Source organism: Temnothorax longispinosus, chromosome 1 (genome assembly GCF_030848805.1).
Source record: "Temnothorax longispinosus isolate EJ_2023e chromosome 1, Tlon_JGU_v1, whole genome shotgun sequence".
Taxonomy (NCBI): domain Eukaryota; kingdom Metazoa; phylum Arthropoda; class Insecta; order Hymenoptera; family Formicidae; genus Temnothorax; species Temnothorax longispinosus.
In genome coordinates this window covers 2,716,076-2,726,337 of record NC_092358.1, presented here as the reverse complement: position 1 = coordinate 2,726,337, position 10,262 = coordinate 2,716,076, and the positions used below count along the sequence as shown (strand labels likewise).

The 10,262-nt window shown below is 36.6% G+C and overlaps 1 long non-coding RNA gene across 1 annotated transcript; it reads left to right on the top strand.

Moving 5' to 3' along the window:
- Positions 1-1,608: 1,608 nt before the first annotated feature.
- Positions 1,609-9,981, top strand: LOC139809564 (uncharacterized). The gene is made up of 2 exons (XR_011731134.1): positions 1,609-2,755; positions 3,286-9,981. It is a non-coding gene; the product is annotated as an uncharacterized lncRNA (long non-coding RNA).
- Positions 9,982-10,262: the final 281 nt, after the last annotated feature.

The window sequence follows — 10,262 nt, the reverse complement described above, 5'->3', positions numbered from 1 at the left end:
GATAAAAAATTTATATATTTTCCATCTTTTTGTCTATTTATTATTTAATAAACTTTTAATTCAAAAATATGATAATGAGCTTATAATAATAAATTTATCTGCAATTAATACGAAAATTCTAATTTATAATTACTTAAAGTAATAATTTCGTATTTTTAGCGCAAAAAAATGGATTTACACATATCGCATGTTACGTAAGTGCTAACGAAAACACAGACTTAAAATTAGAACGCTATTTTTGGTTCGTGTTGCGACCAAGATAACAATAATAAAACTCAAACGATATAAGTCATCAAAACATTTTTTTTTATATTTAAGCGAATTATTATCAAACTAAATATCTTAAATCTTTATTTTGAATAAGTCAGAGTATGTTAATTACTATTCTCGAAAATTTTAATCAAATTTGAAACATGAGGCAAATAAGAGCAAACCGCCGCGGTCGATATTAAAACGAATAATATAAAATACGTAAAAGTAACTTCAATACTATAAACATAAATACAAATTACAAATGTTTCGGCTACTGCCTTTTATAAAAAAGAAAAGAGATTAGCTAACAAATTAGTAATTCGCAGGTTTTACATCTGATAATATGTAATTCACTTACGAATCAGTCAGTTTTGTGACACCAGTTACCCGTGTCTGTGTTCGATAACACGAGACAATACTTTCAAACCAACAATAAGATCAGCGCACCGACTGAAGACTTATATAGACTCGATTATATGGTGAACATAGCTACAGACTACAGACCAATGTCATAAAGCATGTGTGAAGGAATAAAGTTAGTCAATTAAAAACATATTTAAAATGTCATCTCGACAATCGGAGAATAATCGTTACAAATCTAACGTGTACTCTTTTCCCGAATATGTTTGCTCGAGAGGAGAGAGCAAAAGAAAGAGAGAGTGAGAGAGAGAGAGAGAGAGAGAGAGAGAGAGAGAAAGGGGGGAAGAGATTATATAACATTATTGCATAATCTTTCTATATTATATTATATTATATATTATAAATTATATTATTATATTAAATTATATTAAATTTATATAGATAACAAATATTATCATATTAATATACAAATGCACTAAATTATGCGAAAAAATTGTACTTTACGATAAATATTGCTAAAAAAATATTTCTTAAAATAATTTAAATGATAAATAAATATGATCAAATTAAAATTGTTAGGTTTAGATAATGTTTATTAGAACATTTATTAGAAAAATTGCGACGTCACGTAACGAAGTCACTATGTCACTGAATGATTTTACGATTTCAATTTTATAGCTAGGACTTGTAATAAATAAAATAGAAAAGACACATGTAACTATCACAAGTCACATGTAAATATTATCACATAGTTAATCTTAAAACAAGCCATAAAGTACTCAACTCCATGCGATAACTTGTTTGACTTAGACGCAATTCCGTAATCTCTTTTTTCATCATGCTCGTAAAAATCTCATATATATAGGTACTGCTCTATATATAAAATCTATTACGGCATGATATCGATAAGACTGTCGGCCAATACTGTTGATACGTTGTCAGATCCCTCTTTCTCTTTCTTTCTCTTTTTCCTTATTCCCCGTCACCAGCGAATTAAGCAATTACGACGGCAAGCATCTCCCAAAGAAAGGAAGGGGATCGAGGGGAATTGCTGTCACGCGCAATTGTGACCTTAATTGTATCCGGAAAATCGACACGTGACTAACGGAGGAGCGAGGACGACGATCGTCGAATACCGCACGGATGTTGAAACGACAAACTTCGGCACATCCTTCTCACACGTACGAGAGAATGACAACGACGACGGCGGGAGGAGATAAACCGCGACGTCATCCCCGAGTGTCATTAGAGTAATTACCACCCGACGCTTCTCTGTCACCCTCCTCGCCTCGTCTACACCACGTACGCTAAGTTGCACGTAAGCGAAGTTTTCGCGAAAAATTTTCTACGCATATACGCGCAACACGCACACAAAACGAGCCCTGTTTTGTTTTGATTTTTGACGCGGATAATAATCGCGAAAAAACTTTTATGAGAAACCGCTTGCAACTCATTTACGTTATTATACGGTGTACGGTACAAGAAACTATTTAATTGAATTGTGCAACAAGCTTGAACTGGATTGTGAATAGCTATTCAAAAAATAGCAAATAATAGTTTGAATATTTTCGATAACTTCATGCCGCCTTCAAAGTTCCGGATTCTTTACCAAAGTATTCTGATCGCATTCCGTATCGAAAAGTTTCTCGTAAATTAAATTTCGAGTATAAATGGACGTGAATGGATAGCAGATTCCCTTAATGGATCTTATTTCATCAGTAACCTCAGTTGTGATTGAATCACAAACTGCAACAACGAAGTATGAAATATCAAAATATGAAAAAAAATATCAATTTCAAACATATCTAGGAATATATCCGTGAAATGTTAGTCAAATATTAACCATTGCGAGATATTTCGACTATTTTTCAAATTTTCTTGTGAAAGACTCGTCCTGCCTCTGACAAAATTAATTCAGATTATATCGATAATATAATCTTTACCAATTAAGAAAATTAAACCTCAGCAAATTTTGTTTGTGAAATTGCAGGTGCGTGGTACCTACGTCCCTACATTGTTCAAGTTGGCGGATGGATCTCGAGAGCTTCACCCAAGGAACAAGATGCTGTCTTGCGGTCGCACTGTCGTCTTGCTGATGTCGGTGCGCATCACAGGGACTTCGGGTAAATTGACGAGATACAGTGTGGGTGGCCGGTATACTATACTTACGGTGTACGATGTAATGTGACGAGCGTTAGCCGAAATGGTCGACAATGTCTTGCGACAAAGTCCCGGCCAAAGTTATTCGGCGGCGGCTATTCGCCGCACCAGTCTATTCACCCCCCCCCCCCCCCCCGGCTAGATAAGCACGGACACTCGGCAGATTCCGGAAACTTTACCCTGGCAGTGATATCCAGCCGCTCCGAGCCGAGTTCCGGCAAGTAATCGCTAATTAATTGCATTCTGTAATCAACGGACCGCTCGCTTGCGTTTTCATACTACGTGTAAACTCTGTCTGTTTGTTCGCCGCTCGACTGGTGCAAGTAGTACCTCGGTGGCGTTGCCGGTGCACGGAGTATAGATAAAAAATAGCCAACTAGGTTTTATCGGGGAACGAGAGGGGGGATGGTTAACGTTTTATTGAAGAACAACAAATATTTCGAGAACACATTGCACGTTTATATAAGCACGCGGTTATTCGATTGCTAAATATTATTCTATCAATTGTTTCAGCATTTCCCCGTGACGGATAAATTGCCGAATGGTATTTTTACGAAAATACCGCTCCACCATCGCGCTCGCATTACGGCAGATCCATCAAAAGCGCGGATATAACAAATAAATTATCGCGAAGCTGTCAGCACGCACCATCGTGAATAATATATGACGTCAAAGTAATATGAACATAATATATGGAACAAAACTTCATTCGATATTCATTTGTACAATAAGTTTTTCATAAGAGCGCCAGAAAATATGCAACGCTATTCAAATGTCGCTTAGATTAGCAGTATCACTCACTTATAAAAAACATGACACGACATGACATTATGATCGTAATCGTCGTTTCAATATATACACATATATATATGTATATATATAGGTCTGGACACTTCGGCTCGGCAAGCGTCCTCCAAATGAAGATAAAATTGGCGTTAGAAGTACTAAATGCTTTCTGCGCATTATATATATATATATATATATATATATATATATATATATATATGTATATCGTGTATGTGTCGTGTCATGTTTTTTGTAAGACCGTGAGTGATACTGCTAATCTAAGCGAACATTTGAATATCGTTGCATATTTCCTGACGCTCTTATGAAAAATTTAGTGTATGTACAAATATATATGTATATAAAGATCGTGGTATCACTACAATAACAAACTATAATATACAAGTCGGATGACATTATCTGCAATGCATGTAAATTACTTATTTTTAAATAAAACTAAATATTTTTGAATAGTGCACTAAATATCAAAAGCAGAAGTAGAAACTATATTGTAACTCTCATAAATTTTCAGATAGATTTTACTTTTTTATAATATAATAATAATTATTATAAATTTTCGTAATTAGCGATTGCAAAATCAATCAATTCCGTCGTAAGAAATACATATTTAATTTTCGACATAAAAATAGAGGAAACATCTCCACAACTATATTTTTGCGTCACTCTTTTTTTTTTTTTTTTTCAACTTCTTTCCGAGCCAGGAAGAATCCACTACGGAGGGAAGCGCAATATCCAAATTCCCGGCAGGTTGTTGGTAATTGGACCGACTTCATCTTCCTCCCTGTTGGCTCCGGCCATTTTTCGCCATTTTTGTGCGTGGTGATAGGAGAACATTGAGCAGCAGGGCAACGCGAACGCGTACGCGTGCACGAAGCAACAACCCCTCTGCGCTATTTTCGCACACACGCAAAGGTGGAAACGAAGCGGCGCTGTTTAATTCATGAATCAGCGGGATCGCGTGGGCGCGGGAGATCGTCTACAAATTGCTTCGTTTAACCGAGCAGAGTTTATATGGATATTTAAGATCCGACGTTTGTCCGAGGGTTAAGATGTTAACCTTAAGACCTTGTCCGTGATATGTCGAATTTTGGAACAGGTCAGATAACGAACCAACAAAAATAAATTTTTTATTTTATAATACTGTCTTTTTTATTTCAATATGAAGATATGGCAAATGCTGTCTTTATTGAGAACGTAAATTTGTTGATAGAACAAATTGTAATATCAAGTTTATTTTATTAAAACTTAGCATATATGTTTAGAAAAATGATAAAAGGAAATTGAAAAGAGTAATTCAATGGAAGATACGAAGAGTCAAATATTCACAATGATTATTGTCGACCGTGTTTGATTGTATAGAGAGAAATAAATACAAATATTAAACTTTAATAAATTTAATATCTTTAATGAAATTTTAATTAAATTTATTAAATTAAATTAAAATAATACACAGAATTATATAAATAAATTAAGTAAATATTCAAAGAAATATAAAATAAATTAAATTTATAATACAGGAGTTATTTCGATATTATATAAAAAGTATTCTACATATGTATACGAAGCATTTCATATACACACTTTAATATTATTAAATCCAGTTTTTGTTGTCGAACAAGTGATGACTGATAATGCTTATCTTTCCAAGATTAAAAGATAAAAAAGAAAGATAAGAAAAACATGTTTTATCACAGTCATCACTTAGTTGATAACAAAAACTACATTTATTCTACATTGCGTTCTCGAAGTAGATAAAGACACGAGTGGTCAGACGAGCGCAATTTACGATTTTAGAGCCGATAAAATCACGCTGCGACCTATATCTTTGTAAATTTGGACAGGCTCTGAACCGTCTGTCATTTCTTCTCTTTTTCAGTATCCTTGGCAACGGGCCCCTTCATAAAACTTAATAAGCTGAAGAACACCGGCTGCGTCGATCCCGAGGAAATTGTGGCGAACCACCGCGCTCTCCGCGCCAGGCTTTTATATGCCGTTTCAGGTTCAGTATTACGAGTCACATACCTAACACACATATCTTTACATACATACACACGTGAAAGTCTCTCTTACAACGACCCACGGTTATTCGCGCCCAGCGAAAGGGTGACACGCGTAAAAGGTTCCTCCGCTACAAATCCACTTCCGCGATCACCTTGGAAGGAAGGTGTTACAAGCTGCTTTCCGGTGTTACGTGTTACGTGCTTACAATGTTATGACATTTTAACTCTTTTAGTTTCACATATAAACAATATTTTCTTTCTTTGTATTTTAATTCTGAAGTCCGTATATTTAAATGCTGAAAGATATATAGACGTAAAAGAACATTTAAATAAAGTTCTAAAGAAAAATATAATTTAAATAAAAAGTAAGTGTAAAATATTCATTTTGTAAATGTAATAGTTGTAAAAATGATTATTAAAGAGTGTTTTCGAATGGAAAATAGCTAAGGCAAGGGTTTCGGAGAAATAGAAAATTTCGTAGAAAAGACTCGATCAACAAAGTAAAGTGAGGCAAATAGAAACAGCTAAAAAATATTGTCTCATTATATCTATTATAATATTTTCAATTAACAGTCGACTCGCATATTACAACAGGATATAATTAATTAAATAATCGAAAATTGTGCAGCTTTGAACTTTTATTTTGTGACTCGAAGTAAATAGTTTTGATACCTGTCGAAAATGTATATACATCCGCATAAATGTACACAGACACCCAGTGTCTGTCACGCACACACATACACACACACGAGCGTTATTTCGTATATATAGTTTACAGCCGGGGTAATATCTCGAAATCCATTAGCGCCGTTTCCGCGAACCGCAATCTTGATAATTCCACGTGGACTCGGGGCTCGAGAGTGCGGCGAGCTAGCAGGAATCAACGCCAAATGCGGAATACACATTGGCCAGATGAGCGCTCGGGGGAACGCGGAAGGGTTGGTCGGAGGACAGCAGGGATGAAGAGGCCTGGGAGGAAAGCGCGAAAGTCGGCAGAGAAAGGGAGAGACAGAGACTCTGTAGCAAGGGACTGAGAAAGAAAGACAGATGGAGAGACAGAGAGAAGGGAAGAGGGAGAAAGCGAGAAAGAGAGAGAGAGAGCGAGAGAGAGAGAGAGAGTAGCCGAGAGACGAATGACTCTCTGGGGAAATTTAGGTGCGACCTCCATGTATCACCGAACCCGCCGTAAGTAGGTAGGTAACCGACGTACATACGTACGCCGCATACGTGCTGGGCGCGCGATTGTGTACGCGAGCGGATCTCGCGAACGAGCGCGTGCCGCGTGGCTGCTGGAGCGTGTCTTCTTTCAGAAGATCTAGACGAGAGAGAACAAAAAATACCCGGGCTCGCCTCGTCGAGCGCGTGATATGCGAGACAATTAAAAAGGAAAAGTATACAATCGATCTCGTTTTTTAAGAGCTTTGAGAGATTAAAGAGACATCCAGTCGACACACAGCATCAGTTACATTGCATCTATGTTATAGTTAATATGCGAAATTGTAACAAAGATGTAACTGATGCTCTGTATCGATTGAGCAGCTTTCTTTCGGAGATTTTTGATAAGGAAAAGATTATGTGTATGTACTTAACGAGAGGAAGATATATGGATGTAAATGTTTCTTTTAATATTTTATTGATCCAATATTAATCCGATCTCCGAAACTTTTTGGGGGTTTCGTTACAATCGCGTATTCGTGCTTAACTAATGATCGCGAAATTCAGATGATACTTCTGAAAGTCAATCCCGTCGTCGCCCTCGGAATTCCCGTCTTTTTTTTTTTTTGCGGAGTGAGAAAAATCGACGGATCGCGGACGGCGGGAACGAATGCCGGCGGAATGGTAATAAAATCGATGCCCCGGATCTGCTCCGGTTTGTAATTGAATCAAATTAATCACCCCGACCTCGAGTCCGCGCCCCGCAAACGGTCGACTCATCCGCCGCCATCCCCAATTAATAGCGATCGGAGCTGGAGAACGATAGGGGGTGAGTGGGGGGGAGGGAGCGGGTGAGCGGAATGCAGGTGTGGAGGGTCATCTCGGCGTTTCGTTGGAACTTCATAAAACGAATCCAATTACCGGCGAGCGTTTGTCAAGGATTTCAAAGCCACCGAAAAGTTTTCGGTCCCGCTCACGAAAATGACGTCGTCTGTCAGGCGTGTTTTCGGGTCGCCGTTCGACGCTGTCGATGAGTGAAAATAAACGGGTGAAGAGCCGGTGAAACTGGCCACACACGCGGGCTGACACGCGGTAGAAATCGCGCGTGAAATCGCGCTACGCGAGAATCAACCGCGACGGAATTAAGCGCGGGGCACCAGATTATTAACCAGCGAATTGAACGCGGGGCACCAGATGATTAACCAGCGAATTGATTACTTCAAATCGAATAAGATTCACGAATAAAGCTCGCTCTGTGCTGACACATCGATATTAAAATATTAATAACGCATTTATAATCGTGATTAAAAATTCGTTTCATTTAGTTTTGTTTTTAGAAATATGCAACATAAATACACTTATTATTATACCTTATTATTACCTTTATCATTACCTTTATTATTACCTTCAGATTTACTGTTATTTTGTTCGTGATAATATAATCGCAATTATAATCACTCATTCTTCTCTCATTATTTATTCCGATATAATTCACCCAAAAGGATGAATTGGAAAAGCCACATTTTTACCGACTCTTTTCGAAATATCTGAAATTTGTCACTGAGCGTGCACAAAAATGAATTCTGTGTTATTTTAATTTAATCCTTTAAACGCGAATTTTTTCGAGCAAACGCGAGTACGAAAGTCCGATGTGTATGTCGACTCGGTGAAATATGAAGTTTCGCGTTGTTCACCGTGTTCTTCGCTCGGTCGGTCGGCGGCGTCGGGCTGCTAAGTTATGATTCGCCGCACGACAATACACGCGCGCACGTCCTACAATTACAGGCCGTGCTTGAAAAATTATGAAGCGATGATACCGAGATGCGAATCTACATGAATTATGGTCACCCCGACACCTCTTGTGATCTTATAAATCGATCTCGACACATGTGCGTCCCACGCGTGAGATCGCATTCGATATGAACCCTTTACGCACGTATCGGCTGCGATCACTTTCGCGATACGGATGTTCCGAGGCTGTATTTTAAATTCATTCTCTACTGTATGACATTTGTTTATTTTTACTCCAAGCGCACAATCAATATTTAATAGAAAAAGATTTGATAAGAGAGGCAGAAAAAAACTTGACGAGAAAAACAGAAAATAAATGAATAAACAACTAAGGACGCTCGATAATGAAATTAACAAGTAAAATAAAAGATGGGCTTTGTGGGCGCAAAAAAATGTTGACGCAAGAAGCCGAAAAAGATATTGATGTATTTTAGTAGTAACCTCGTCCAATAAGCAACGAACTATTATTGTTAGTTTCCTAGTATTAAGATTGCAGTTAATTACATTCCCTAGTTTACAACGTTCATGAAATTTTCAACGGCCTCTTAAATGCTATTTGTTTTCTATTATCATCTATTAACACTGTGGATTGTTAAATTACTTGGACTTTTAACGAGCCATTAAAAATCGATGTTGATGTCAATTTAAAGAATTATTGGCAAATTCAGTCAGCGATATATCAAAATTATCATGAAAGCTACCATTTTCAGTCACTGAGAAAAATATTTTGATTGCACCAACAATAATGTATACAAACATCCTGATCACATCAAACATAATTCTGTATTGTAATTTAATTTCTGATTATATCGATATTTTATAGCTAGAAAGAATATTTTATGGACTTTTATAAGTATCTGATTTGTTGAATCCTTTCTCGTTGAATCAGATTTCGAATTTATGCAATCAAATATTTTTCCCGTGTTCTTGTTAAAATATCGCACTTATTAAAAAAAATGTAAGGATCCGTCAGTTGTGCGTGAACATACAGGCTCTCACTTATGTTTCGTACATGTGAGAGCTCAAGTAAATCAATTAATCAATTGAAAAGATGCGATTATATAATTGAGATTAAATGCGCATAAAATGAAAATCGAAAACTTCGAGTATATTAATCTTTAAAAAAAGTGTATTTATATTTATTTAGGTACTTATATATATTTGTACTTATATATATAGGTACTTATATATATATTGTAATTTGTCTTTGTAGGATCTACTTCTTGCACCATTGATTCTGTAAGCGTCCTGTATTAATATTTCGCATAATCGAGCGCCCCATATATTCCCCGATTATGCGACACGTCGCGTCGCAGCAATTCGCGGTTGAACAAAAGACTGGAAAATTATGATAGTGTTCACGACCGTTTGCGTCGCTACTTCATAATATAACTATTATAGCTTCAGTGCTGTTAATCGAGAAGAATCATATATTGAAATTAAAAGAAGTAGTTACTTATGTGTTTCTTTTTTTAAAACCCCCGCACGTTGCTAATTGAATTACATTAATTAAATAACCATACCTAATGGAATACAAATATTTGCGTAAAATTCAACAAGTGCGCAAAAAGCACGGCAACGCGTGCAGAGAGAGAGAGAGAGAGAGAGAGAGAGAGAGAGAGAGAGAGAGGAGAACACTATGAAAATATACTGTTAATTATATTGCAATTAATCAATGAATAATCTATTCTTAATAAAAACAATCCAATTAACTCTTCTATTTAATTGTATCGGCTTGTA